Source organism: Acipenser ruthenus, chromosome 2 (assembly GCF_902713425.1).
Source record: "Acipenser ruthenus chromosome 2, fAciRut3.2 maternal haplotype, whole genome shotgun sequence".
Classification (NCBI taxonomy): Eukaryota; Metazoa; Chordata; class Actinopteri; order Acipenseriformes; family Acipenseridae; genus Acipenser; species Acipenser ruthenus.
The window spans coordinates 30,353,738-30,363,601 of NC_081190.1; positions in this window are offsets into that span (position 1 = coordinate 30,353,738).

The following is a 9,864-nucleotide window of genomic DNA, read 5'->3' on the forward strand; positions in this document are numbered from 1 at the left end:
TGTACAGTATAACAGTAACCTTGGCATCAGATAAAATAATAGAAGCAAGGTCTTTTGTTCTATAAAAAATGCCAGGCTAAACACATTTTCAAAACATCATTTAAATAGCAATTAATATGGTACAAATTCCTGTGTTTCATATTTTAATGTAACATCTGATTTTTCCAGTGTCAGGTGGGACTAATTAAACCACCGTCTGTTTTTGGCTATGACAGGCAATATTCTGTATTACTTTGAGCAAAGTCATTTAATTTTAAAATCTGCCCAAGTTAAAAGTATAAAACACCTTTCTCTTTGAAAAAGAAATGTTAATCTCTATTTAAATCAAGTATATGCAGCATACAACCTTAGGTGACAACTAAGGCTTTAAGATGTATTGCATTAAATCTTATCAGCAAGATCTTTGGTTTGTTGCATTTCTGCATTTACATTTATAAGTTAATTTATATATATATATATATATATATATATATATATATATATATATATATATATATATATATATATATATATATATACAGTACTGTGCAAAAGTTTTAGGCAGGTGTGAAAAAATGCTGTAAAGTAAGAATGCTTTCAAAAATAGACATGTTAATAGTTTATATTTATCAATTAACAAAATGCAAAGTGAGTGAACAGAAGAAAAATCTACATCAAATCAATATTTGGTGTGACCACCCTTTGCCTTCAAAACAGCATATAAATAATATATTAATATAATATATATATATATATATATATATTAATATGTAATATATATATTAAAGATGATTTTCAAATATAACTCTAAAAATGCTGCTAATTCCTGGTAGTTTATCAATAGACCAATAGTTTAGCAGCAATCAGACCATGTGACCAACACAGGAAGGGATTAAGTACCAAGAAGCATCCAAATCAGGGATGGGAATTAGGTTGATTGTTCCTCTGATGGTCAGTTCAGGGTCAGTTTATGACTGGTGTGGTCAAGGTCTGATCCAGGATCAGATTCTGTATAGGGACTGAAATCTTGTGTAATCCAGAGATCTAGCACTTGTAGGCTGGTCAGCAAACTTACCAGCATTCTAGAAGGTTACACATATATTTATTATAAAGACGAAATTTGCAATAAGATATTGTGTCAAATCTGGAGTTCAGAATGGTAGTACAGTATTATTCATCAGCCCAATGAAAATGGGAACTGTGATAATCATTATAATGGTCATTATAGTAAATTGTCAACATGTCGTAAATTAACCAGAACTGTCAATTATTAAATGGTGAAATAATGGGGGAACAGTGTAACTTATCCCCTTTGTCAGAGCTCATATAAATCAATATAATCCACATGCATGCTTGCTAATACAGTCATGTATTTCTGAACTGTGCATTTTCACCTTACAGTGATCCTTAACTTGTTCATTATGGATGCAGGGTACTCAAGGTTATGCTATTCTGGTTACCTACAATTATATGCATTTGTTTAGTAAAACTGCCTGAAGTAGTAATTGTTGGATCACTGCCTGTCACTAATATATGATTCATATTCTGTTATATTGGGGGTCCCCAGAGGCTCACCTTGAAAAGGCAATAGTGAATGGAGTTCGGGGTAAGTTAAAATCCTGGTCACTACTGCGTGTGGATCTATAGGGAGCACTGCATTTGGCTTTTTCAGGCGGGAGGGAAAATCAGATGATTTTGGTTCACTATGCATCAAAGTGACTCTTATTATTCAGGCAACAGACAAGTCCAGGCAGAGACCAGTTAGGCTGGATTCAGTAGCTTGACAACATCTGCTGCTTAGCAACCTCCACTACTATTGCAGTGTGGAGGAGTGGTTAGTGCTCTGGACTCTTGACCAGGGGGTTGTGGGTTCAATCCCCAGTGGGGGACACTGCTGCTGTACCCTTGAGCAAGGTACTTTACCTAGATTGCTCCAGTAAAAACCCAACTGTATAAATGGGTAATTGTATGTAAAAATAATGTGATATCTTGTAACAATTGTAAGTCGCTCTGGATAAGGGCGTCTGCTAAGAAATAAATAATAATAATAATTGTTGGGTACAAATATGTGAAGGGCTGTACAGCGTGACCAGATATGAATCATTGATCTTAAGCTATCCTGAGCTGAAACGTGGGTTGGTTATATATTTCCTTAAAGCCAATAAATGTACAGCGAAACCAAAATACAATGTCGGCTAGGGCACAGCAAACAGCAATTTATTGATGCATTTTCAATATATATATTCTTACTGTTCTTTAACTAATTGAAGTGATTTGTCCTTGTGTTTATATGTGGTGCTCATAATAGCATGATTTATTTTCATAATAGCAACATTTTATCACCAGGGTATTTAGAATGTGCCCAGAGGATGTGACAAATCAGTTATATGACTTAGAAAGGAATTTCAGGCTTGTGATTCAAGCAATGGCTCATATGTAAGCCGATGGCAGGGTGAAAGAATGGAGTTATCCAGCTGTGACATTCCCTGGCTTAAAGTGTCTTGAGTTGCTTAAGGAGCGAATTCTTATAAGGCATGGGGGATGGACAGCCCCATTTAGCTCAATCTATCACCTAATTTTGCTGTGAAGGACTGCCAGGTCCAGGTCATTGAATTTATATCTTGGGATTATATCTTTATGCCCATATTTGATCTTCTCTGTGAGTGGCTAACTGTACGCTCTGGTTTAATGCTAATGGACATTTGCAGAAACCAAAGCAAAACAAAAATTATTCCAAAACTTATTGTAACCTTGTTTGTGATTCAGGGGGTAGGATCTAGGGCTCCTCTACCATTCTGTCCCACCAATAATATCTGCCAACCTTCCTATTTAAACCCCAAGTCATGCCCTTGTTCTCTGTCTTGAGTTTTTCATTTTCCACTACCCTGCCCTCCTCCTCCACAATGCCTTCCTCCTCCACTATGTCACTCCACCTCTGCCTCTAAGGTAGGGAAGCTCACTTCCCAACCTTTAGAGGCCCAGCAGTGCTGGCCTCGTCCTCCGTCAGGAAGGTTCTTCACGAGCCAGGGGGGACCCCCTGCCAAATGTAGCCTAACTAGTTTTCCTGTTCTAGGTTCCTCTTGGGGGAAGTAATGGTTGCTTCCCAGCCTTAGAGGCTGATCAGTTCAGTGTCACCTCCATGAGGGTGACTCTTCACAAGTCGCAAAGCACTTGTCTCCTATTCTTAATTCCAGAGGTTCCTCCTCCACGCAGTCCTTGCTCCTGTCTCATAAATTACAATGAATGCCTTTATTGTTTTCAGTTTCCTTCTGCATACATCAGCATTCTGTTATTTCTGTCATCAGTTTCTGAATAGTTTACAGATTACTAGCACTGTTCCAAGACAAGACTATTGATCCAGTAAGTCCCCTCTCATTGCTTGGCTTCTTCTTGCATATTCTGGTCATTTTTAATGAGATGGAAATTGGGTGAATTAAACATTCTTCTCAACAAACCAATTCTGTTTGACCTGTGCCCTGTGGTGGAGTACTATCATCTTCTAGATAGATGAAATCACCATCCTGATTGAAGACCTTCTGCTGTATCAGCATGAAAATAACTTGGAATACACATGTTCTTTCTATTTAACATGCTACATACCCCAGTAGATATTAGTTGGTTAGACAGGTTCTAATCAAGTATTTTAACCCTTTGCAGTCCATTTATTATGTGCGCGTCAGGTCCAATTTATTTTCACACGCGCAGTTAATTTTAGACGTGCTGTTTAAAAGTATTTTTTTCTCACAGTCAAACAAAGCACTCACTAGGCATCTCCAGCCCCGCCCCACCCTTTCGTTTGCTATCGCTTTCACATATGCTAAGAAATAAATAATAGTAATAATAATAGTCGTACATACCGCTTAATCATCTCCTGATCACTCGTTTTATCACCAAACTCCTCAATAATGCAATCCAAGTCATTATTTTATTACTATAACATCTCAAAAAAACTCTGCAAATGTCCGTGATAGTCTCTGTGCACTGATGCAGTATCAGCCAGCTTGTTTCCTTATGACCACCCATATGGGATGCCAGGGGCAGGTATGACTATTCATGAGATACACCTTTTTTTTTTGATCGGCTTGTCTCGGCTCCTGTCGCTCCCACTCAGCCATTGAATGGTTTTCTCTGCTTTTTTCGGAGAAAAAACGACTAGAAACCCGTTTTTTGCTTTTTTGATGATGTCGGACAGGGTCCGACAATAGACCGGATAGGAATAATTGCAATGTCGGACCAGGTCCGACATAGGACCGCAAAGGGTTAATGCTCCAGCTCCACAATTCTGTAGAATGCTTATTTCTAAAGTAAACGATAAATAAGATTACTGAACAAAATAAATGGATGGCATTTAAAACTGCACATTTCTGAAATGACGATGTGATTAAAAGAAGTAAGATACAGTAGTTTAAACTTGAAAACACACCCGAGACAAATTCTAGGAATATCACTAGGTGGACTGTTGAACTTTATCCACTTGGCTCTATCCTTTTACTAAAAGCCATTGAAATTCTGTATGATATATAAATTCTAAATGAAAAATATTCTTCAATAAGGATTATAAATATCTTTCCAGACACATTAAACATATTCAAATTTCCTTTTTATGTATATATTACTTAATTAAAAAAAGATAAATACTATTTTAGTACACAAAATTGCCTCTTATGCACTCCATGCTTAACAATGGTATCTTTCTACTCCCATTCCAGCTGACAATTGCAAAATCTGCACATTATTATTTTGTCACCATCAGCTGCATACATTATTTGTTTATTTAGCAGACACCTTTATACAAGGCGACTTACAGAGACTAGGGTGTGTGAACTGTGCATCAGCTGCAGAGTCACTTACAACAATGTCTCACCCGAAAGACGGAGCACAAGGAGGTTAAGTGACTTGCTTAGGGTCACACAGTGAGTCAGTGAGTGAGCCAGGAGTTGAACCAGGGACATCCTGGTTACAAGCCCTTTTCTTTAACCATCGGACCACAAAGCCTCCTTCCCCTTGTGCTCAAATTCTTTGCAGTGTTGTTTAATTGTTATGTGCGGTTTAGGCATTTTAGAAACAAATGTCTCTTCTCTTACATCACAATTTTAATTCCACAAATTTAATTTGCTCCATATTATACATTTGCACAAGTGCTAGACAGAGCTTCCATTTCCCTTCAGACCGCGTCTATGGTAACGGCCAAGCCTTGACAACAACGACTTCAAGTATTTATTTAAAGTACTTTTTGTATAAACCTCCCACATTTCAAAATGAAATTCTATGTTAGCTTTATAATGCTTTTTCATTTTATTTAGTTTTATATGTTGCATTTCATTTTATTTTGTGTTATTTTGTATTTGCAAAAAACACAGGGCTCTAGGAATATATTTACTGCTTTACTGAGTGGAGTTATCTTTCCTATACTGCTAGAGTGGTTTGCAGTTTTGAGTAGAATTACTTCAGCAGTTTTATTTTCTAAACCATATTGTATACAGGTCTTGTAGACAGTCTTAACTCTGAAATAATCATGTTTAACATATTATGTAGATTATTAAATAGATTATTAAATGTAGATTATTAAATCAAGTCAATTGATCTGATCTGGTTCAGGTTTAAATGGGCTTCTGGTTCCGGCCTCCACTTTTTCTTGTGACTATTTTTTCCAAAATATACAGACCAAAAAAAGCTCTGATAATTCTCTCCTGCCTGGACCAGGGAGGTAACTAGCTGTCAATAATATTCAAGACAGATAAATCTACATTTCATTGCAGTCTTTTTCCTCCACCTCCCCAACCTCCATCACACGTGTTGACCTCATTTAAAGGAAAGTGTGACCTTTTTATATTTTGTTATATAGTTTTAGACTTTTTCATTGTAGCTGCCATCCGCTCCTAGTCATACTTAGTCAGTTAAGCAGACAATCATTTTGGATAGTGCTGTGGAAGAAGGCATTAGACTAAACATGTGTTTGCTTGACGGAGCTTCTTATAGGTTCTACCTTAGAATTTGGATGATAGTCTTTATTTCGATTTTTTTTTCAATCCTTTTTATTGAAGATCTGACTTTTCCATCTTTCAGGTATTATCTATCAATTAAACAAAAATAAATTAAAAATAACTTTAATATTGAACTTTGTGGGCTCCTGACTGGGTCCCATATGCATAATAATTTCATTCAGAAAGAAGAAGTCACACAAATTCATGATCTTCTCAAATGTCTCAGGAGCAACTTGGACAGTGTTTGACACTTTCTTTAGCCAGAGAATCTCTATTTCTATATTTCTGAACAACATTAATTTGAAGAGATTTTAATTTTAATAACTGAGAAGGCTACCAGATACCTGATAAGACCCTGTTGAAAATAGCAGGTCTATAGGTATTTCCTTGTAAAGCTGTATTGATATAAATCATGTAAAAACCCTGATTATACTCCTAGTCACATTTTTTTAAAACCAAGCTTGTAGAGGGCATTTATAATCTCCTGCAAGTTGTTGTCAGTGACTAGAGGGAGGGAATTATTGGCAATCCTGCTAACAAGCCTCCATCCTGATTGTAATCTCGTTTTAAATCTCACAAGCGGAGTCTCCAATAGAAATGTAGGAAAGTGCTGTCACTCAGAATTTGGGGCAAGTATTCAGAACTAATCAATGATAGATACAAGTCAGGAAGGCAGGACATTGCCCAGCAGCACAGGGAAATGTATTTATTATTATTTTTGTAGTAGGTTTTATTTTTTTTATGTGAAAAGGGTAAAGTCAACTTGAATAGATTAACCATTTCCACAGTTTTTCCGGTGTTTTCCGGTGTTTATTGGCTATCCACCGATTTATTTATTTTTGTATCGGGGGTGTTTTATCGGGTTTTATCGGTTAAAACCGAAAATCAGAAGCCCTAAGTATAATCTATGTTACATTCTCCACATGAAACATGACTAGAGTACTTGAATTATAGTTATGAAATGTTTGAAAAGTAACTTTTAATGAACCTTGATAAATAACTGAAAAGTTAGACTACTTTGTGTTATTATCATGAAGAGCTTTTAAGAAAACTTGCTATCTGTACCAAGTATGTTTAGAGAAGTTAGACTGAAGGTTTGAAACTATTTGTTATCTTTGATGCATAGAACATGCTTAAGTTTCTGACTTTTGAGATTTCTGTTCTTTCATATTTGTTTTCAATAAATTGTCACTATTAATCTCCTTGTGTCTAGTGAGGGTGTTCATAGTTCCTCGATCTCTCCAAACTTCAGATTGGAAAGTACTCAGTTGTTCCTACAACATGTAGTGTTTGTGCGCTACAAGTGTTGATTTATCCCATACACAGACACTCCTGTAACTCTATTATATACTGGTTTAGTGTTAACATACAAGTTAAAAATCCAGCTATTTTTTGTTTTCTAGTCTGAAAAAAGAAGGAACACATAGATGAAAAGAATATTGGTAAATCAGGAATGTTTTTTTTTTTTAAGAAGGTGAGTGAAAAAAGTGGAGTAGAAACTTTATGATACAGTTTATTTAATGAATAAATGCTGGTTCTTTGTGATGTGTTGTGGAATAAAGCAGACGTGCCCTCCAATTGGCTGAAAGATCTTCAGCAGTCTAGAATAGGGATGTGCAAATACTTTGTTAGGTATTAATTAAAATGGAATAGAACCAACTCAGTTTATTGAGTACTAATCAATACCAGTCTGACAGTGTTATTTAATATAGAAAAAACATCAAAAAACAAACATATTTTATCTGTGATTATTTGTCTTACCTTTCTTTTATCCAGTGGGATAAAAACATTTTGATTTCGCTTACTGATTTTCACTTTACTTGTTTCCATATAAATGTGTCAATCTCCCAACATCTCTGCTGTGAATTCAGGGATTGCAGTCCTGGGTCAGTTTTTAAACTTTGCTTATTGATTTTGTAACATCAATACAAGTACTTTTATATACAGCAATCAGCATTGTTTATAAAATTAGCAAAATTAAAGGAGCTTCAATGTAAACTGCAATTGATAGAAATAAAATAGCAAGTAGAAAAGAGGCAGAGAAATAAAAAGAAAGAAAAAAACGCATAACTAAAAACTGTCACATTTGGTGGATAAAAAGAACAGTGAATGGAAAAAAACAAGATAGCAGGCCTTGAGCTGGTTCAGGGAGAGAGTGGGAGTTGGAGTTAACCAAAAAAATGTTAGAAAGGGCTGCCATACTGTGTAGAATTTTACTCTGCATCCCTGGAGTGTGGATTAAATGTTTTCTAGTTTTAGGACTTGTATGACATCCCTTACCCATATGAGAGGGTGGAGCAGCTGAACAGTAGGTGTCTGGCCAACAATGTTGCAAGGGCCAAGGAATCTGACTGCAACTTAGACACAGGGATATTATTTGGCACTACACCAAAAAGTGTAATAAGTGAGGAGGGGTGTTTGAGTAATTTGGGAGAAAGCGTAATAAGTGAAGACCCAGAAAGGAGCCAACATAGGACAAGACCAAAGCAGATGTATAAGAGAACACCTGCTTACATCCGTCATAGGTTGAATCCAAATATGAATAGATCTTAGCTAATTTAGTCTTACATAAATGGATGCGATGTAAAATAAAAAATTGTATCAGTCTGGTACAGACAGAGGATGAATGTACCCGAGAGAGAACAAGCTCACAATCCTTGTCTGAAAAACTGAGACCTAAATCTTGTTCCCACAACAATGTAACTGTGGAACGTGAAGGACAGTACATGGGGAAAACAGTGGTGTCCAGTTTTTTTTTTAATTATGTCCTTGCAGTTTGGGTTACACTCAAGTGCAGTATCAATAGGAAGCTGAGCCACTTTGTTGTTGAAATTCCAGACCTGCAGGTAACGGAAAAAAAACTTCTTCTAAAGGCTGCTTCACACAGACACGATGCGACTAGCGAAACTATGCAGCCATGCAACAAAATGAATAGAACCTATATTTCAGGTGACACAACAGACGACATGGGGGCGACACTAGAGCAACACAAAATAAATAGAATTGAAACCTTTTTGTTGTGATTTGTTGTGCGACAACTAGAGAATTGACCAATCAGAGAACAGCTTTAATGCACGTGGTCCAGCAGGGTGAAGCAGTATCCAAAATGACGGAGGAAACAATAATACTGCTGTGAAACAATACACAGAGTTTTATGAAGATACTGCCCAGGAGCTCTCTGGAGAGTTGCAAATAGGTAATTCCACTTTACACAATCAGAGGAATTCTCAGCGTCAAGCAAGACAAGAACTTCTGTAATGGGAGAAGTTGATGGGGAATAATATTTAACAGACGCCTAAGATTAAGACTGTTTTGTATAAATCCAGTCTGGTCTGAGGAGATTCTGGAAGGTACAACTGGCCCACTTTAGCTAGAATCTTAATATCAACATTAAAGAGGGAAATAGGGTGGTATGAGTCATAATCATAACAATTACATGTGATCTCCTGTTCTGGGTAACATTTAACCTCTGATTTTATATATATATATATATATATATATATATATATATATATATATATATATATATATATATATATATATATAAAATCTTCCAGTATACAACACCGATCAATTAGTCTGAGTGATTAGCTCTTAATAAAGAGGGAAAGGTATATTTTCTTGTTGAAATGAATACATTTGTTTATGTTTCAATTAATATCTTCAGACGAAAAACAATAATTACTGGTAAAATCTGAGTTTCTGCACCCCCATATAATATCCCATACATTATAACTTACTACTTTACAGCTGTAGAAGCTTTCACACACTTATAACAATTCAAAAGATAAATTAGCTATGGTTATTAAGCTTAGTTTGAAGAGGTTTTGAAATGGTATTTGGTTTGAAGAGGTTTGAAATGGTACTTAATATCCATGCTTGGTTGCTATCAGTGTTTGTG